General features: G+C 39.2%; 1 protein-coding gene and 2 long non-coding RNA genes across 6 annotated transcripts in view; 2 read left to right on the top strand and 1 right to left on the bottom strand.

Annotated features, from left to right (window-relative positions):
- The window catches only part of LOC134668836 (uncharacterized), a 160,898-nt gene extending 145,908 nt beyond the window's left edge, over positions 1-14,990 (top strand). Inside the window, exon 2 of the long non-coding RNA XR_010098833.1 lies at positions 14,637-14,990. This is a non-coding gene — a long non-coding RNA (uncharacterized LOC134668836). The remainder of the gene's footprint in view (positions 1-14,636) is intronic.
- LOC134668646 (mothers against decapentaplegic homolog 4) overlaps positions 1-21,370 on the bottom strand; it is a 56,188-nt gene that overhangs the window by 10,007 nt on the left and 24,811 nt on the right. The window lies entirely within an intron of this gene.
- Positions 31-13,996, top strand: LOC134668405 (uncharacterized). Of its 3 annotated transcripts, XR_010098770.1 has the most exons (4): positions 31-509; positions 4,062-4,250; positions 11,024-11,118; positions 11,649-13,996. It is a non-coding gene; the product is annotated as an uncharacterized LOC134668405 (long non-coding RNA). The 3 variants fall into 3 exon arrangements; XR_010098768.1 differs by having other exon boundaries at positions 35-509; positions 11,024-13,996; XR_010098767.1 differs by lacking the exon at positions 11,024-11,118 and having other exon boundaries at positions 37-509.

Raw genomic sequence — 21,370 nt, 5'->3', positions numbered from 1 at the left:
GAATGTACAGCCCAATAATAGGCGTCCATGGTGGACGCGTATTATTGGGCTGTACATTCCTGGGTTGAGCATTCTCGGGCCGCGCAATATTGGTCCGGGGCGATAATACGAAGCCACTCTTTTCACAGGGCAATAATGTACGACCCCATAATTCGCGTCCAATAATTTGAGTCCCTTGGCTTTCAATTATTGGGCTGCGCATTATTGGTACAGGTCGAGAAAGCCCGACCCAATAATGTACGACCCAATAATAGGAAGCCAAAAACCAGAGAGATTCTTTTTTTTAAGGGAGCTGTCAAAATTAGTAGGGACGTTCTGACATTAGCTCTTGACAATTTAAAAATAATCGGTTTTTTCTAGTGCCATCTTTCAGTGACATTGACAGTATTGTATTGACAGTTGTTGGTTTACAAATACAATAAAATGAATTCTAATAAAAGAAACAGTAGACTCAGTAGAGGTACGAGGTACTGAAAAAATATTAATTAATGGAGAAGCCGAAGTTGGAGGTAAGTGCCGCAATTCAACAACTTAAGCTAAAAAAATCTTCGTGTCCGCATGGTATTCCCTCGTGCGTATGGACTGTACAGCATGGTGCTGGCGGAGCCGCTATGGCACATATTTAACCTCTGTCTCGAGCTAGAAGTATTCCCAGAAATTTGGAAAATTACTTGAGTGATGACCAGTATTGAAAGGTGGATCAGGAGATAAGGCAAGAGGGTTTCGACTTTCGACCGACACAAAGTTTGTACCCCACACTTAATTTTTTTAGACTGCATGAGAGACAGACAGCAGTAAGTATGTAGATTATGAAGGGCACAGATTGAAACCAGCAGTGACATGGCAGTTTGTTCAAAAGAATATCTTGGTTATATTTGACAACCAGTCTGGCCTAGTGGGTGCCTAGCCTAGTGACCCTGCCGGTGAAGCTGATGGTTCTGGGTTCAAATCCTGGTTAGGGAATTTATTTGTTTGATGAGACAGATATTTGTATATTGAATAATTATATTGTTGTCTGGGTGCCCACAACACAAGCCTTCTTGAGCTTACCGTGGGACTTGGTCAATTTGTGTAAAAATGTCCCAATATATTTATTTATATTGAGATTGACTGAGAAAACAAGGTGTATGCTACAAGGTGGAGGTTTCTGCAAAACATATTGGTGAGTCCATTAAGACAGCTGTTTATCAGAAAAACTGAGACTGGGTCACTGATCAATGGGTCAAACACCATCAAAAACTACTACTTAAGAGCAAAAACAATTGTGTTTATGGGGTGGCCCCAGCTCCTCCATGACACCTAGCAGTGTCTTCAGGTCGCTAACTGCCTCCTTCAATGTGCACGGAGTCCCTAGGTATTGGTTCCTGTATACTTCTACCTTCTACCTACAGTGTAGGAGAATATGCTTTACTGTTTCTTCTTCTTCCATGCACACTCTGCACATGAGGCTAGGGATTGCAATCCGGACTGGTTTTGAATCCGGCCGGATCCGGCCGGATTTTGGCCTCAATCCGGCGGATCCGGCCGGATCCGGCCGGATTGGTATTGCGGATAAAAAATTCATCAAGTCATGTATTTTATCATGTTTTTAGCGTTATATGCGAAGTTAAGGATATTTTTTAATGGATTAATAAAACGGGTGTCTTAACAGGAGACCTAGGCTCTCCGAAACATGTCGCGCGCGTGACTAAAAACAAGTGAGTCTAAACCGTAAATTATTCAATGTTAGTATGTCTCACAACAGTTTAATTCGATGACGGCTGTTTTAAGTTTCAAAAATCAACGTTTTCATTACTTAACCACAAATAAAATCTTATTTTTCTCTTAAAATATCTATAGCCCAACCCACATTTCCAACAAAAAGGTGCTCTCAATTCAACCATTTTAGTTTTGGCAAACAAAATCAATAAACGTGTATACCTATACAAGTACATTTAGTAGCATAATAATAACAAAATAACATATAAATAATAATAATAAATAAATATTATAGGACATTTTTACATAAATTGACTAAGCCCCACGGTAAGCTCAAGAAAGCTTGTGTTGTTGGTACTCAGACAATGATATATAATATACAAATACTTAAAATTAAATACATAGAAAGCAACCATGACTCAGGATTATTGTCCTTACCGGGATTCGAAAACCCAGGATCGCGGCTCCACAGGCAGGATCACTACCCACTGGCTAGGTCAGACCGGTCGTCAAAAGTCAACATATATTTCTCTATTTAATTTTATAAATATTTATTCATTATATTTTAAATGCAGGTAACACTTATTATAAGTGGGCTAAAATGGTTTGTACAAAATAAAACGAAAGAACATGTACATTAAATTACAATGTAACAACACAATAAATTGAATATAAACCAATCCAGTACTTACGGTGCACGGAAATCTCACGACACATATTTCGTCGGCTAGAAGACTGGCGTCAACTAACAAACAAGTTGTTGTGTTGCTGTTTGCGAGCGAGAAAATTCGAATACTGGCGAGAACTTTTAAATTTTAGCAGTGTTTTAAGCTGTTATTTTATATTTTAGCGCTTTATTTCACTTTACCGGATCCGGGACCGGATCCGGTGAATTTTGCCGGATCCGGTATCACGAAAAATGTGCCGGATCCGGCCGGATTACCGGATCCGCCGGACCGGATTGCAATCCCTACCCATATTATGTAGGTGTTTGATTAGTGCAGCGGTCGGCAACAAGCGGCCCGCGAACCTCTCACTTGCACCCCGCGTGCCTCCTAGGCTATTTTGTATGTAATATTGACAAACAACAATGTCTGATAAAGTCATAAATATTAACAAAGTGCGGCCCGCATCAACTTCGGTAACTACTATTTGGTCCTTGGCTGCTAAAAGGTTGCCGACCGCTGGATTAGTCTGTTATGACCTGTGATTAATCCTACTATTTTGCGTAGTTGGTGTGAAATGAAATGAAATGAATGAAATGAAATGAAATGAAAAATTTATTGATAACAATTTGTTACATGTCTTTTTTTCCATATAAGTACTAGTATTGGTCTAGTATTCTATGTGCATATACCTGTAAACATAATCCAAATTATATAAATAAAATTAATCGTTAAAATTTGCAATATATCGAAATTATTATTAACAATGAGAATGTAATTTATATCGGTACTATACAAATGTCACGCCTGTATTAATTATTAAATTACTAATGGAATATTAAAAAACTCACTGTAATCGTAAAACGTGTCTGGGTGTTTTTAGTAATATTTTGGTGTAAGCTTGTAGTTTTGTTCTTTGGTCTGCCTACAGGTGTTCATTTTAGTCCAGTACTTATTGTGACACTCTTGGCAGCAGTCCGTCACAAGTGAACTACGAGCGGTCGGGTTGAGCTGGAGCGAGGCCAGAGTGGTCGCTGAAGATAGGAAGGCGTGGCGCGAGCTTGTGAAGGCCCTTTGCACCTCTGGGGTGCCTTAGGACAACAACAACAACAACAACTTATTGTGAAGCTGGTTTCTGAACCTTTCCTGGCCAGTTCATCCGCTGCATCGTTTCCTCTTGATCCACTATGCCCCTTTATCCATTATACTGTTACTTTGTTGCCTTCTTTGCTCACTTCAGTGAGGCCTCGATGTCATTCAAGTATGAGTTCCGATGTAAGTTTGTAGCTACCTAGTGCTTGCAGTACTGATTTACTGTCTGACAGTATTAGTATATTTTCTTGTTTTACTTCTCGTCTTTTTATCGCTTTGCAAGCTTCCATTATTCCTACACATTCAGCTTGGAATCCCGTATTGTGTTCCCAGTGTAACCCAGGGGTTTTGAGATGTATATGTTCAGGTCCTCCGAGAAGACACCACATCCGGTCCCTTCATTTGTTTTTGAGCCATCTGTGGATATTCTTAAATTTGTTTGGTATAGTCCTTGTACAAAAAGAAACATAAAACATGAAAGAACACACATCATTAGTACAAAGGCGAACTTATCATGTAATTCATGTATGCGGCACCGCGATATAATACATTCGGTAAAGGCACACTGAAAGAAAACGAACTTAAAGATGTTCTTCTGTTCTGCAGGAAAACAAGAAGATTCGAGGAGAATGGTGTGGCACTTAATGCCGCCGGGACAGTAACCTAGCTGCAGCTCCAACTCTAGGGAATTGGGCTGAATGAACGCAACACGTGATCGACAGCCCACCTGCTTCCTGCCGAGCGTCCCTACACTACATCTACATGGATTCGCTTATTCTGCTCTACAAAACTTCTGTAAGTAGAGAATGCACAAGTGCAAGAGTTGAAGGATTGAAAGAGCTTGTCGTCTTACCTGACAGTCTTCCACACATTTACCTTAATTAATTTAAATGATTTTAATAATTATAGTCCTTTTTAGGGTTCCGTACCTCAAAAGGAAAAAACGGAACCCTTATAGGATCACTCGTGCGTCTGTCTGTCAGTCTGTCTGTCTGTCTGTCTGTCTGTCCGTCTGTCACAGCCGATTTTCTCCGGAACTACTGGACCAATCAAGTTGAAATTTGGTACACATATGTAAGTTTGTGACCCAAATATGGACATGTAACGTAAACAAATTAATTTTAAGAGTGCTATTACATTTCGGGGTTGAGCGAGTTTAGGTATTTTACGCGCTGCGGCAGGCCGTGCGAGCTCAGTATTCCGATCCCTTCAACCACACTCGCACTACAATGATGGATTAAACATTCTTGATCCTTCGCGAAGTATATTGAAATCAGCCATAACAACACTAACTGTACTTAACTTATAAAGTCCTAAAACTGTTATTTGGTAAGTACGAAAATACTAAATGCAGTGCAAATGTACATAGGGGCTGTTCATAAATTACGTCGTCTATTTTTGACCCCCCCATCCCTCAAATCATCCAAAAATCATGCTTCGGATGACTCTGTTTCCTCCTACGTCATGCTACCATCATCCGATGTCCATGACCCCCTCCCCCCCTCCTCCCATTTGAAACGACGTAATTTATGAATAGCCCCATACTCGTACTTATGAACGTATATTACTCGAAAGAAATTATAGGTACTCGCTTATTTACAAGAAACAAGTTACAAGAAACTGAAGATACACAGGGTCTGATGATGGAGCTGGAAGGTGGCCACGGGTACCAGTCTATCATGTAACTAAACCACTTCGTGTTTGGGCTCGTTTGATTTGTCTAAACAAGATCTTTGACACTGAAGATACACAGGGTCTGATGATGGAGCTGGAAGGTGGTCACGGGTACCAGTCTCTCATGTAACTAAACAATTTCGTGTTTGGGCTCGTTTGATTCGTCTCAACAAGATCTTTGACACAAGACAGTACTCAGGGTCTGATGATGGAGCTGGAAGGTGGTCACCATTACCAATCAACCATACAACTAAACCACATCGTGTTTAGGCTCGTTTTATTCATCTCAACAAGATCTTTGACACTATATAGGTGATACTCAGAGTCTGATGATGGAGCTGGAAGTTGGTTACCGGTACCAATCAACCATGCAACTAAACCACTTCATGTTTAGGCTCGTTTGACTAGTCTCAACAAGATCTTTGACACTAGGTGATACTCAGAGTCTGATGATGGAGCCGGAAGGTGGTCACCGGTACCAATCAACCATGCAACTAAACCACTTCATGTTTAGGCTCGTTTGATTAGTATCAACAAGATCTTTGACACTAGGTGATACTCAGAGTCTGATGATGGAGCTGGAAGGTGGTCACCGGTACCAATCAACCATGCAACTAAACCACTTCGTGTTTAGGCTCGTTTGATTCGCCTCAACAAGATCTTTGACACTAGGTGATAAACCAAACACGAAGCCCAAGTACTATCTTGTGTCAAAGATCTTGTTGAGACGAATAAAACGAGCCTAAACACGAAGTGGTTTAGTTGCATGGTTGATTGGTACCGGTGACCACCTTCCGGCTCCATCATCAGACCCTGAGTACTATCTTGTGTCAAAGATCTTGTTGAGACGAATAAAACGAGCCTAAACACGAAGTGGTTTAGTTGCATGGTTGATTGGTACCGGTGACCACCTTCCAGCTCCATAATCAGACCCTGAGTACTATCTTGTGTCAAAGATCTTGTTAAGAAGAATAAAACGAGCCTAAACACGAAGTGGTTTAGTTGCATGGTTGATTGGTACCGGTGACCACCTTCCGGCTCCATCATCAGACCCTGAGTACTATCTTGTGTCAAAGATCTTGTTGAGACGAATAAAACGAGCCCAAACACGAAGTGGTTTTGTTGCATGGTTGATTGGTACTGGTGACCACCTTCCGGCTCCATCATCAGACCCTGAGTACTATCTTAAGTCAAAGATCTTGTTGAGCCGAATTAAACGAGCCTAAACACGAAGTGGTTTAGTTGCATGGTTGATTGGTACCGGTGACCACCTTCCAGCTCCATCATCAGACCCTGAGTACTATCTTGTGTCAAAGATCTTGTTGAGACGAATCAAACGAGCCCAAACACGAATTGGTTTAGTTGCATGGTTGATTAGTACCGGTGACCACATTCCGGCTCCATCATCAGACCCTGAGTACTATCTTGTGTCAAAGATCTTGTTGAGACGAATAAAACGAGCCCAAACACGAAGTGGTTTTGTTGCATGGTTGATTGGTACTGGTGACCACCTTCCGGCTCCATCATCAGACCCTGAGTACTATCTTAAGTCAAAGATCTTGTTGAGCCGAATTAAACGAGCCTAAACACGAAGTGGTTTAGTTGCATGGTTGATTGGTACCGGTGACCACCTTCCAGCTCCATCATCAGACCCTGAGTACTATCTTGTGTCAAAGATCTTGTTGAGACGAATCAAACGAGCCCAAACACGAATTGGTTTAGTTGCATGGTTGATTAGTACCGGTGACCACCTTCCGGCTCCATCATCAGACCCTGAGTACTATCTTGAGTCAAATAAATACATATAGAATGTCAGGTCGTTTCAAATATTTTTAATCCTGTCCGGTAGTTTATTAAACTGTACCATTATAAATTATAATACTATAAAAACAGTGCTAGGATCAAAGTCTCTCGTTGCGGTTTACACGCACACAGTATAGCGTTTTACACGGCGCCCGCCGCACACAATGATAAAAAACCTCGTCGTCGCCGTTGAAAATGTGCGGAGCCGACCGACACACGTCCTGCCTGTACAAGCTCTGCCGCGGCACTGAGCTGGTGAGCGCGCGTCATCGGTAATATAGAGTAGTTTTCAAAAAATTGCCAAAAAATTATAGTAGAATTTCATAAACACTAATGTATACCAACAGTATAAGCAAACGTTGCAGATTGCTTGAGTATGAAAATGACTTCGATATTAAGTAGATTTTCGTAGAAATTGACACTTGTTTCGGAGAGAAAATTGAGTTCGTTTTACTTTGATTTTCTCTTTCTCAAAGGTATGTAGGAAAAATATCGTTTGATATGCTTAAAGTACAGGGTATTAGTAATACAAAATAGCCAGGTTTAGCAGAGAAAACTTCTCAACATTTCCAAATAAAAGCTTGCCGTTCAGTGCTTCACGCGGTTTTTCGGAAACGACCATCAGAAAAAAATTCATTACTTATTTAATAAGTCCTTTTTCTAATATTTACAACGATATTTAAAAAGATAAGAAGACGCTTTTACTGGAACAAGTACTCATTGTTTCTAATAAGGAGCACAAAGTCCTGAATTTCGTCGACTAGTATCATCAATTTTGCATTATTTCGACTTTTCTTGTAAGAGCGCTCTTAAACATGGGGGCCACTTTTGGGGGGTAAATGAAAAAATTATAAAAAAAAAATTTCAAATTATATCATGTTACATATCAAATTAAAGAGCTTATTGTAAGGATCTCAAATATATTTTTTTTATAATTTTCGAATAAACAGTTTAGAAGTTATTCAAGATAATAGGCAAAAAATGACCATTCCGCCCCCCCCCCCCTTTATCTCCGAAACTACTAAGTCTAAAATTTTGAAAAAAATACATAAAATAGGTCTATACCTATAGATGACAGGAAAACCTATTATAAATGTACAGTCAAGCGTGAGTCGGACTTAATTACAGTTTTAGATCCGACCCCTACGGATTTTTTAAAGAGATTTCAATCACATATTTAATTACACAAACGGGTCTACCGCGATATAATTTCATTGTTTTTACCTTTAATTCCGACGTTTCAGCTGAGTTGCACTAGCTGTGGTCACGGAAAGACTGACGTCCCAACAAACCCACAAACGCCAACCAAACGCGCGTCCAAACGCGGTAGACCCGTTTGTGTAATTAAATATATGTACAAAACGCGAGAGTTTAAAGTGTTAGATTTCACTCACGTTTCACATAAAAAATACATTGTTAACAGTGCCGGATTAACCAATAAGCAAAACAAGCACGTGCTTAGGGCACCACGTTCAGGGGGGAGCACCAAAATGCCAGGATTCGGGCCTGGTTCGGCCTAAAAGTAAAATTGCGTTTTTTATATCGAAACATTTTCGCGCTCGCTTCGCTCGCCTTTTCAATAACTTTCTAAGGTATGACAAAGGTGACATTCGGGTGACGACTGCAGCAACATTACTCTGTTGCAAAGTACTGTCAACTTAGTTAAGTTAAATATAGACCTGTTAGGTCAGGAAATGAATGCTCAAAAAACGTTGTAGAGGGAAATGCTAGGAACACAATTTTTGACTCCGTAACTTTGTTTAGACTAGTTAGGAGGTAAACATATCAAAAGTCCCCGGCTGTAGCCCCGGTGCTGCGGGGTAGAGGGGGGTAAGAAGGTCGAATTTTTCGGTTTTTCATTGATATCTTGGAAACTTTGCATCTTAGCGACATGACTACTAAGACAAACCGAAAGCTCATAAAATTAGTTACAAGTTTTATCTAGTTAAGTTTTTCGATATCTTGAATAGTTTTTGAGATACCCGCTCTTGAAAGTTTATTTAGGGATTTTAATTTTATCTTGATATCTACATCAGTGATGCTGTTAGGCCATGTTTGATATCATTTTCGTATAAATCGGGGGCGCTGAATTCATTTATGTTATCACATTGGCACTATTCCGAAGTAAAACCAAAATTAAAAAAAAAAAAATTAAGAATCCCTCTTCACGCTTAAACCGCTGAACCAATTTCGTTAAAATTTGGTATAGAAATAGTTTCAGTCTCGACACAGGACATAGGATGGTTTTTATAACCAAAAGCATCTTTTGAGAATGTGAAAAGTGGGGTGGAAGTTTGTATGAGGAGTCAATAACCGCTGAACCGGTTTAGGTGAAATTTAGGATGGTATACATCTGTGATTTAGATGAAAATGATACCTAACATGACTTCAAACTTTATCTTAAGCAGTATTTACCTCAGGAATTCAGTTTCGTTGACGAAGTTGAATTCCCCCCATACTCCATTTCACAACTTTAAAGGATGATTATTGAGATAAAAAGTATCTTATGTCCTGTCTTGGGACTCGAAATATCTGTATACCAAATTACAATTAAATCGGTTGAGCGGTTTAAGCGTGAAGAGGAATTAAAAAAAAAGGTATTTGTTTAAAGTTTATATGTTTTTTCTAAGGAATGGTGTCAATGTGATACCAAAAATGAAGTCAACACCCCCGATTTATACGAAAATGCTACCAAACACGGCCTAGCAGCTTCACTAATGTAGATATCAAGATAAAATTGAAAGCCCTAAATAAACTTTCAAGAGCGGATATCTCAAAAACTATTCAAGATATCGAAAAACTTGACTGAATAAAACTTGTAACAAATTTTATCAGCTTTTGGTTTGTCTCAGTAGTCATGTCGCTAAGACGCAAATTTTCCAAGATATTAGAGAAAAACCGAAAAATGAGACCTTCTTTCCCCCCTCTCCCCCCCAGCACCGGGGCTACGGCCGGGGACTTTTGATATGTTCACCTCCTAACTAGTCCAAACAAAGTTACGGAGTCAAAAATTGTGTTCCTAGCATTTCCCTCTATAACTTCTTATTTCTTGGCCTATGTTTAAACAGCCAACGAAGTATTCCTAAGAAATACTAGGAACACTAACAGGCTGGTCATAAATAAAATGCAAAGAACTGCCACTTTTAAGAAAAATTGTTATGCTATGTGTGTCAATATATTTAATAAGTTACCCAACAACATAAGAGAATTGCCCAATATTAAATTTAAAAGAGCACTTTTTCAATGGCTGCTGTCTTCGACATTTTATTCTATTAATGAATACCTTGTAAATCAACAATCTAGTTTTTAAATTATGTTAATTGAAGTGGTTTTGTTTGAGATAGATACATGATATATTATTATTTCATAATTGACAGTGTATTTTTATTTCTATTGTTGTTGATAATTAATTTGTATTAAACTAGTTTAAGTAGGTTAAGTTAGGTATATATTACACTAAAATTTTGCATGCTGCATAGTCAGTTAAGAAAGATGGGACTTAAAAATGTATAATTTTACAGAAACAACTTGTATATAACCTTTTTTATCGCAAATAAAATGATAAAAAATGATTAAAACTTCCGTGATAAAATGATGTGACTGATTTCCATACTAAAAGTAAAAATGTACAACTGTCTATCATATTGCGTTTTTATATCGAAAAATTTTCGCGCTCGCTTCGCTCGCGTTTCAATCACTTTCTTAGATATGATAAAGGTGACATTCGGGTGGCGACTGCAGCAGTATTAGGTACTCTGTTGCAACATTACTGCAACGGCACTGTCAATTTTCGTGATAAAATGATGTGACTGATTTCCATTCTCAGCTGTAATGCGGCATTGAACTTCTCTCAATTTACCAAAAAAAATCAATGTAATCTTGATGACCCTAGGGAGAGGGGGCACCATGGTCTAGAAATGCTTAAAGCATCAAAATATCTTAATCCGGCACTGATTGTTAAAAATTGTGTAATATACGGAACCCTTGGAACGCGAGCCCGACTCGCACTTGGCCGGTTTTTTTTCAGATTACCTCAATTACAGTATACTACAATACAATTCAAATACTCTTTATTGCACACCTCATTACAGAAAACAATACAAATAATACAGGAAGAAGAGATTAAACAACAGGCGGTCTTATCGCTAAAAAGCGATCTCTTCCAGACAACCTTACTACTTTTGAGGTTAGAACAACCCACGAAAACATTTAATGTAAAGTGTTGCCAAGACTAGTTGCATAAAGCTTTTACACTAAAAAAGTTATCAGATCCCGTAGTAGGTACCAAGACTTTTACTCTGTCATTCCTAACTTTATAAGCTCTAACAGTATAAAGCCAACATCTTGGTCAAACAGTACGGCTTGGCCGTTTCGTTGGTGTCATACTCATATGGACAATCCCGTAATGACACTTTCAGAATTTGAAAGACCTTTGTTGCTACTTTGTACAACAAGTCCACTGAGGGAGTGTTTGTAAAAACGACATATCAGTTTATATAAACTACGATAATACAAGGTCATATAAGCAGGCATAATTTTAAAACATTTAACATTTAGGTTTTCAGAAAAGTTACGTACCTATTTCTAGCGACATCTATGTATGTAGGGCCTATATAAAATAAGCCAGGAAAGTTATGAAAGTGAATTAAAGTTCATGTTGCACTGATAAAATCATTTTAAACAAATATTCTAAATATAATTATTCTCAAATTTCAGGAGCTGATACAAGCAGCCAGAATGAGTCTCTGCTGAGTCGCCGGCGCCGGACGTGCGTCGCGCGCCTCGGGCGACTGACGTCTTCGTGTGAGTCGCCAATTGCAGGGGAAGATACGAATAGTTAGGTATAAAAGCTACTTTAGTCAACCTCGCCTCAGTACTGTTTGTATTGACTGAAATACAAGTAGCATATATGAGACGTTCGGACTTATCCGTGAAAATACGAAGGTAAAGGAAATTGCACTACATTTTTAGAACCTATTCACCTGTCAGTAAAATATTGAAAAGGAAAGTTCATGAGTTTTATTATTTTCTTTCCTCCAACAGCTTCACATGGAGCAAATGTAAACCTTTTATGTTAATAAATATCAGTAATGTCAAGGTACAACGCTCTTTAGAGCATATTGCCATTCCTTTTACTCGAGTGGCCTGTGGGTTAACTATACGAAGCGAGCCTACGATGCATTAAAAGTGCAGTATAACAATGCATTCAGAATGCTGTTGGGCTTACCTCGTAGATGTAGTGCATCTGGCATGTTTTGCGAAGCTAGAAGTTTTCTGGCAATCATGCGCAAGAAAATAGTATCTCTGCTAGGTCGAGTTAGAAGCAGTCCCAAACATACATGTTCGAAAAGTAGAACTCCCTTAGTAGGCCAAGCAATAAGAAGTTATAGAGGGAAATGCTAGGAACACAATTTTTGACTACGTAACTTTGTTTGGACTAGTTAGGAGGTGAACATATCAAAAGTCCCCGGCTGTAGCCCCGGTGCTGGGGGGTAGACTAGTTATAGTCCAAACAAAGTTACGGAGTCAAAAACTGTGTTCCTAGCATTTCCCTCTACAACGTTTTTTGAGCATTCATTTCCTGACCTATAGATCGTGTTTCAATTTATCGCCTCTCGTTGGCAATTAAGGTGGTTCGCTTTCCATACAAAAAAAACAATTACATAAGTACCTAATAGTGTGTAATTACTTAATATAACGCAATTGTTTTTTGTATGGAAAGCGAACCACCTTAACTATTCGCACAACGTTTTGTAGTTGCAGTAAGTACTTACATATGGCCGGTTAAATTTTCGAAATAGGTATGTATTTACGTACAGTGCTAATTGCCGCACATAGAATAATTAAAGTTTGATCAATCGGAATATGTTCCTAAGTCACTTATTACATTTCGAATTATAAGTCTGTATTTTACAGCTTTAGATGTGCATGACTGCATATGCACATCTAAAGCTGAAAAATGCTTTCATGAAATTATGGCTAAATTATGTTAATAGGGACAAATGTATCATTTTCAACCAAATGGGTTCTTATTATCTGTTGTCAATAAGGCGCTATTTCCATAAAGCTTCAATTTGAAATCAGCCTCGTCGACAACCGACAATGTTAACCTTTTGGTTGAAAACGTCACAAATTATGGCGATAGAGAATACAATGTTCTGTTGCCAGAGTGCAGCACTAGTAAAACCCGTAAACGAGTGAATTGCAAAAAAGTGTAGGTAACACAATGGAATATTCACAAAAATATGAAAGAATGTAACACAAAATGAAGAAAATGTATGTGTTTTTTTTTGTGTTACGTCACACAAAGGACGCCAAAATCGACGCCGCAATATTTTTCACGACGTGTAGAATAAAAGTGGCGTCGAATTCAGGAATCCGCAAATACTATGGTAGCCGATAGCCAAGTAATTTATCAATAGAACAATGTTAAAACAGTAGTAGAAACGGTGAGCTTTGCAAACTTTTAGTAGATTGGTTTGGTTTTGGTAGATTTCTCGGTTTGGCATGCTTGATGCTCTTCACATCACCACAGACGGAGGTCGACAGTTCGAATCTGTCTTGTTCAACCAATTGATGGAGGCACATATGCACGCATACGAAGTATACGAACCACATATTACACTACCATCCTGGAGCTAATTGGATTACTTGCATCTACTATTATAGTATATACCTATGCCTTATTTTTACGCCTAAGACCCTAAGCTTTTAACAAAAACCATTATTTCTTTTATACCTACGGGCGGTTTAGCTCCCGTACCTACCTCTATTATACCTAGCCACGTGCTAAAGCAACAATGTCCTTTAAATCCGTATCCCGTATCGTGATAGTATTAAGATTCAACTCGTCTACATCGAGGTGGTCGATCGTCCTAAATACATTACCAAAACATGTTAACTCGTATGAGCCGTTACATAGATTTGAACCTTAATACTATCATGATAATTATTGATTAATATTTTTAAATAATTTGTTAAGCATATTTACACTTGCAAATATACACTTGCAGCATTCTAATATTATGGTATGGTAAACATATAACATGTTATATATTCGCGATTCATGTCAACAGCCAGTGTCAGGCCCCCGCCCGCCGCGCCCGCCCCCGCCCCCGCCCCCGCCCCGCAGTAACAGTTATCTGTTTCACTCGGGGGCAAAGTTGTTGTTCAATCGCTCGTGCTAATATTGATACCCGAGCAAGCGAAAGATTCCAAAATTGAACCGATAGCGTAGCGAGTGGTTAAAAAAATGGAATCTTGAGCGTTGCGAGGGTTTCAAAGCGCGAGGGTTAAACAAAATTTGCTCCCGAGTGAAACACAAAATGTTTCACCACACCGACCCGAAGCAAATATTAAATGTAAAATATCAAACAAAATCAAATCCAAATTAATGTTACCTATTAAATATTTATCATCCAAAATCATCATAAAAGTCAGTTCTACCAGCAAACATAAGAAAACAACTCAAAATTTGCATTTGATTACTTTGCCTCACATGTGAATAAAATGCAACTTTGCTATCAGTTTTTGAAGTGCTAAGAAAGCCTTTCCGAGTAGGTGTGGTGAAAAATATAATGTTCTAATGCTGAAACGTATCACTATCACTGTTTAGTTAGAACAACATGAACCTCATAGAACCCTCTTTCAAGTGCTATTGAAAGAGGCGGCTATACAGGGCCTGGGGCCTAGGGCGGCGAATAGTTATTTACGATACAAGTGCGGAAAAGAGGAAATTCGAACGAGTGGCGATAAATTAAAACACGACCGAAGGGAGTGTTTTAAATCCACACGATTTGCAAATTACCTATTCGCACGTGTATCGTACAACGTTTTACAGTACATGGCCCTTTAAGCTTTTGACATACGCACGAAAAGTGCTATTTTACGCACTAGTGCGGGAAAATAGGACCATAATTATATACTTTAAATGATATTTTTATTATTAATTTGTATAAATGAATGTCATTAGTCATTGCCTACATTAAATGTACTTAATCTATGCTTCCATAAATATATTTACTATCATTATCAATATATTACAAGACGTTGCACATATGTCGTTGTTTCACTTATATGCACACCAATATAGCCTAATATAACTGGAAAGCCTGGCAGGCTAATCTTTTAACACGTTGGCTGCCATGAACATTGAACATCACCGTTGGGATCACGTAATCTTCTCTGTGTGCCCATGAGCATCACCAGTGGAATCGAAAGCTCGTTACCTCTTTATTGACCTCAGTAATAAATGTATAGTCAGATGCTGGGATCACTAAATTTGTAAGGGGCGTGGGAGATACACTTTAGGTGAAGGATGGTGGGCAGCCAATGTGTTTAATACTTCGTTTATTTTTGGTAGGCTTAATTTTGCTGCCCTTTTTAGGGTACTTACCGTAGGGAACTACTACGTTAAAAAAAACCTATGCTTAAATAAAAGGTAAAAAAACCTATTTCTATCTAAAGAGTTTGTATAGGTGTAACTGGGTCACAGCTGAATTCTTATAATGCAAACCGAAGGGCTATATGCAAGAGTACTCGTATGGAATAACAAACACCTTACGACAAAGACCATAATAACTGTCTACCAAACTTGTGTCTTTAGAGAATACTCTTGTAGGGGGCCGAAACCTGGACGTCGTAAGCTAATCAGGAACGAAGACTTAATTAACACCTTCCACGTGCGCTGCCTTCGGAGTAGGTAGGTATGGTATAGTAAACATAACATGGAAAGACAGGGTTACTGGTTACCAACGAAAGTGCGCTGGAGTTTGCTAAGCTTCCTAGTATCACCGCGCTTATAATCTGAGACCGCGCTACTCAAACAGAGACGTTTGCGGCGGCTAGGGCATGTTTAACGAATGGACAGTGCTATTAGGCAAGTGCAACGTAAGACGTCATTACTCCGCTTTAAAGACTGCGTAAAGCGTAATATGATTGCGTTTAACAATAAAGCACTGCAACTCATGGAAAGACCTAGCAACACACCGCGTTGAGTGGAAGAACACCTTTTAAGAGGTCGCGTAACCAATGTTAGGTCCTGGTTTCAAGACTTGGCCCGAAAACGAGCAATAAGACATATATGTGCGATGAGGGTCGCCTTAATGCGAACCAGGTATGTTGCGGATGCAGATTTTTTATGACATCCGCGGATGCGGATATTTAAAGCCTCACATCCGCGGATGCGGATGTCAAGATTTGGTACTCAAAAAACGTCAAATATTACATATTTAGTATTTTTTATTTACAAAAAAACGAACCGTTTAGTATTTGAACAAGAATATAGGTGACGTTCCACGGCAAAAGGTACCTTATGGCGGCTGGCGCTTACGTCGCATGGCGCCGCAATAATATTGGAGCGGCGTTAATAATAGCGTAAGCGCCAACCGCCATAAGGTACCTTTACCTGTGAGACGTCACATAGGTGTGTTTTATTTAATAAACAATAACTTGGCCGGTTTTTCGGGATCTAGACGATTTCGTTATATATAATGACGAAATTACCTAAAGGCCCCAGTACACAGTGAAGGATGGGCCATGCCACACCCTGGCCATTGTGTACAGGGGGCTATGCTATGGTATGCAATGGCGGACGACTGCCGTCAGTTGTATCAGCCGTGGTGAGCAATCGGGGAGTTGTCGGTTTTTTGGCACACTTCAAAGGAATCGTGGCGTACCGTGGCCTGTGGTGTTCACACAGTCGCCATTGTTTGTTTAGTTTCTTGAATTTTTGACCGCTTGATTCAATGTTAATAGCACAAAATGTCATCATTGTGGAGCAATGAAGAGACTTATCAGTTTATTATAGATTTATATGAATCAGAGCCTGCAATTTTTTTTTTTTTTTGATGCACCATTGTGTGAACACCTACGTGATATAGGCCTACTGTTGCGCATTGCAAAGCATGGCTTGGCATGGACCATCCTTGACCACTGTGTACTGGAGCCTTTACACTTACGCCAGCGGTGCCGTCTCTAAAGTTGCTAACACACTATCGCACCGCACCAAGGTCATTGTGGGACGCACCCATAAGTAAAAGGGAGAAAGCGATATCTCTTTCTCCCTCTTACTTATGGGTGCGTCCCACAATGACCTTGGTGCGGTGCGATAGTGTGTTAGCAACTTAATACGTTCCTGTTACCTACTTGGTCGACATCCGCATCATGCGGATGCTCCGCATCGATTTTATGCGAATGCGGATGTTGAAAATAATGCGGATGTTCCGCGGATGCGGATGCGAATATTCGCAACATCCCTGGTGCGGACCCTCGTATTACTTGACAGAAATGTGGACGATTATGCCGTTCAAAAATTGTGTCATATATATATATAGCCACGAGCGGTCCTGTCGCTAGATCACAGATGCTGCTTAATTATTTTAATCATCTGTAAATATATAAAAGGCCTGATGATGATGCTTTACGCGGCCATTGCCAAGATGAGGGGGGCGAAGTGCACCTGCCGTGTTAATGCGTCGTTTAATTGTACATAAGCCCGAAGTACGGTAAAACCTAGGATTTACCGGAAAACCCCAAGTTTTACCGATGCTGATCGGTAAAAGCCCGAAATGTCAATCAATAATACCGGTAAATCAAAGAAAAATCCGGTAAATTGAGGGCCGCAAGAACCGTTACGGGTTTGTATTTGTAACGTCATAGAAGCGTCGGTTCCGCCAGCATCGTTGTTTAATCTCTCTCCTCACACAAAACTAGTGTCCGACCGAAGGTTGGAGTCTGTGCTCAACTACTTATCCTGAAGCCTGAAGCACGGCTTTGACTCCACATGAAAGTTCCCCTCACGGGGGCACTTCAGACTTTTAGGCCCAGGTGAAGATCGATACCCAGCCTTGCGATATTGTCAACAAAAAATTTGGGGCTCGCTGCGCTCGCGTTTTTGGCTGTTTTGGTTGACCCTGTATCTACATCAAAGAATATAATACTCACTAGGAGAAGAACGATAACTCCATACAAAAAAATGTCCCCAAACGTTTATACGTTTATACTAGTAGCGCCGCGTTGTGTACCAAGAACTAAAGTTGACAACCGGTTTAGCCTGGCGGGTATTGGTAGGTAGTAATTCTGTTGATAAACATATTTGTTATCTTCATATCACGAAATATATGAAAGATGCAAATATTACCCCTTGTTTGTGGTATTATCAATTGATTTAAATAAAAGGCATATTTATGTTTATAACATTGTATAATTTTATTTATTAAAAATATGTTTTACATATAGTAATATACACTGAAAATTAAACCCTGACAACTTAATAAAAAAAATTGACATTAATAAAGCGCATTCACAAAGTTTCCAGTGTAATACAAATAACATTAGGCATGCCTACCTATTACACTTTACACACATATACACTACACTTTACGCCCGGCATTTTACACAGATTTCCAACTTGTATTCATACATGTCTTCACGGTTAATTAATACGCTTTCCGGATGCATTATGACTCAGGTCCTTCTGAACCCACTAAAACTGTGAATTTCACTCTGGCTGCTTCAACAGCCGTTGCTCCGCATTTAGCACATTTTCTACGTGCATTGCTGTAATCCATGTAGGTACAGACTTACAGTCTTAAGTGGTAGTACCGCTACGTTGTATTTATTATTTAAAGATATAATAAATAAAATTTTCGTTATGAACTTTAACCACAGCAGTTGGACAGAGTCATTGACAAATATATTTTTTATTATGGTGGGTAGACGTACCTACCCTCCATATTATATTTTATGGACATTGATAAAGACAGTTGGAAGCAAATATTCAATTTTAAAACTGAATCGCGTATAATTAAGTTTTAAGCGTTTTAAGTCCCGTTTTATGATTAATAATGTATAAAATTCGTGATAATTTAAATCAGAGTTGGGAGCAATGTTGCTGTAGAAAAATTGTTTTTATTTTTATTACTCGCAACTTTTTCTCGGAGGCCAACGCACACATAGAAGCTTCAGGTGCACACATGCGCAATTGTTTGGGGACATAACTTTCTTAGGAAGTGAACAGGCCTTGATCTACATGTTAGCTTGACTGGTGAATGAATAGAGTTAAGCCCGCTCCACACTCGTGCGCGAATCGCGGCGCGAAGCCGCGAACGCGAGTCTGGAGTCGATTTCGCATATCAGCGAACTAGACTCCACACTCGTGTTCGCGGCTTCGCCCGCGATTCACGCGCATAGTCTGGAGGGCGCTTTAGACCAAGAAAATTCTGCAATGATTTTGATAGCATTATAAGCAGTGCAGTGCAACTAGTGCAAATGTTATTTATACGTCATAATTTCATAGAAGTTTTGACGTTTAATAATAGTCCGGTGGCCGGCTGCATGAAACAAACCTCATCAAAAAATAGAATATACCTACCCTGTAGAGGTACCTGACATTTAGTAGCTTCCAACGCACTTGGTCGGCCTAGGCTTAACCTGGCAGATTTTGTACAAATGGCAAAAACGTTGGACAAAAATTCATCAAAAAAAACCTCATTGAAAAATAGAATGAAACTTGTATGGTAGGATACCTGACCTTGAGGACAGTAAAAAAAAAGTGGTCGGCCTCACCTTAGCCTGGCAGTTTTTGCAGTCCGACCAGATTTATTGGGTCACGTGAGAGCTACAATTTACCTCATCGAAAAATAGAATGAAACAAACGGATTATAATAGCTAAAATAAGCCTGTTGACGTATGTCTTGGTCGGCCTCACCTTAACCTGGCAGTTTTTGCAGTCCGACCAAATTTATTAAAAAATCATCAAAAATTTTTTATCGAAAAATCGTATGAAACTTGTATGGTACGATAGCTGCCTTTGAGGACAGTAAAAAAAAAGTGGTCGGCCAAATCCTGTGTTGGCAGGTTCCTGTGTCCGACCAATTTTGTGGTACCACGTGAGAGCTACAATTTACCTCATCGAAAAATAGAATGAAACAAACGGATTATAATAGCTAAAATAAGCCTGTTGACGTATGTCTTGGTCGGCCTCACCTTAACCTGGCAGTTTTTGCAGTCCGACCAAATTTATTAAAAAATCATCAAAAATTTTTTATCGAAAAATCGTATGAAACTTGTATGGTACGATAGCTGCCTTTGAGGACAGTAAAAAAAAAGTGGTCGGCCAAATCCTGTGTTGGCAGGTTCCTGTGTCCGACCAATTTTGTGGTACCACGTGAGAGCTACAATTTACCTCATCGAAAAATAGAATGAAATAAACGGATTATAATAGCTAAAATAAGCCTGTTAACGTATGTCTTGGTCGGCCTCACCTTAACCTGGCAGTTTTTGCAGTCCGACCAAAATTATAAAAAAAACATCAAAAATTTTTTATCGAAAAATCGTATGAAACTTGTATGGTACTATAGCTGCCTTTGAGGACAGTAAAAAAAAAGTGGTCGGCCAAATCCTGTGTTGGCAGGTTCCTGTGTCCGACCAATTTTGTGGTACCACGTGAGAGCTACAATTTACCTCATCGAAAAATAGAATGAAACAAACGGATTATAATAGCTAAAATAAACCTGTTGACGTATGGCTTGTTACGGATGGCTTTCACAAATTCAATGTGGCGGTGTGCGGCAGAATCCACTTGCATCAAATTTGATGCCACACATTGTGACTGGACATTAAAAGATGAAATGTATAAGATAAAATGGTTTGAAGGGCACATAACGCCTTTGCGAGTCGAAGAAATAACAAGATGATTATGATTAACAGTAATTATTAACAATAAAAGGGTTATTTCCACTAGTTCCCACCTTTTACCACTGGTAACTACTGAGAAAAAAAATCCTAGTAGTTACCACCAACTCGGTTTGGTGGTACCTACTGGGAATTTTTATTCCCAGTAGTTACCACTGGTAAAAGGTGGGAATTTTTTTTCTACTAACCGAGCTTCGAAGGAGAAATGCTACAGTTGATGGAAAAAAGGCTGATTTGATACAAAGATAATCACTTAATATATGTGAGGTTATCTTGTGTATTTTACCATTTATTAAAATTTTGGAAGGCTCACGTGCAGTTTTTCCTGTTATATTACAAGTGTTCGATTGAAAACTAAGCTTTGGTGTATACCTAGATCACCTGCATGTACAAGAAGGCGTTTCATATACGCCCGCCCATCAGATAGGTACACAAAGTCATGATGCGTATGGAATACAGCATGTGTAGCCAAGCCATTATGCCCTAAATTATGTACTACTTCGTTAAAACTTAGCTTACCTGTGTATTTACTCTTTCCAAAATATTTATCTTCCTTAAATTGCAGCCTACACAAACGGTCTTTGTCATTTGCCTTAGTTTTTGGTACTCAAAGCTTTTTCTCACCGATTTATGCATATCGGGTCCTTGGGAAAAAAGGGAGATCCTATAGGTATATTTCCACAATTTGTCGCACACTATTGCAGTATTGTGGAGAAAAAAAAACATACAACCGCATTGATAAC

Source organism: Cydia fagiglandana, chromosome 1 (genome assembly GCF_963556715.1).
Source record: "Cydia fagiglandana chromosome 1, ilCydFagi1.1, whole genome shotgun sequence".
NCBI classification, from domain to species: Eukaryota; Metazoa; Arthropoda; class Insecta; order Lepidoptera; family Tortricidae; genus Cydia; species Cydia fagiglandana.
This window is presented reverse-complemented; position numbering and strand designations above follow the sequence as displayed.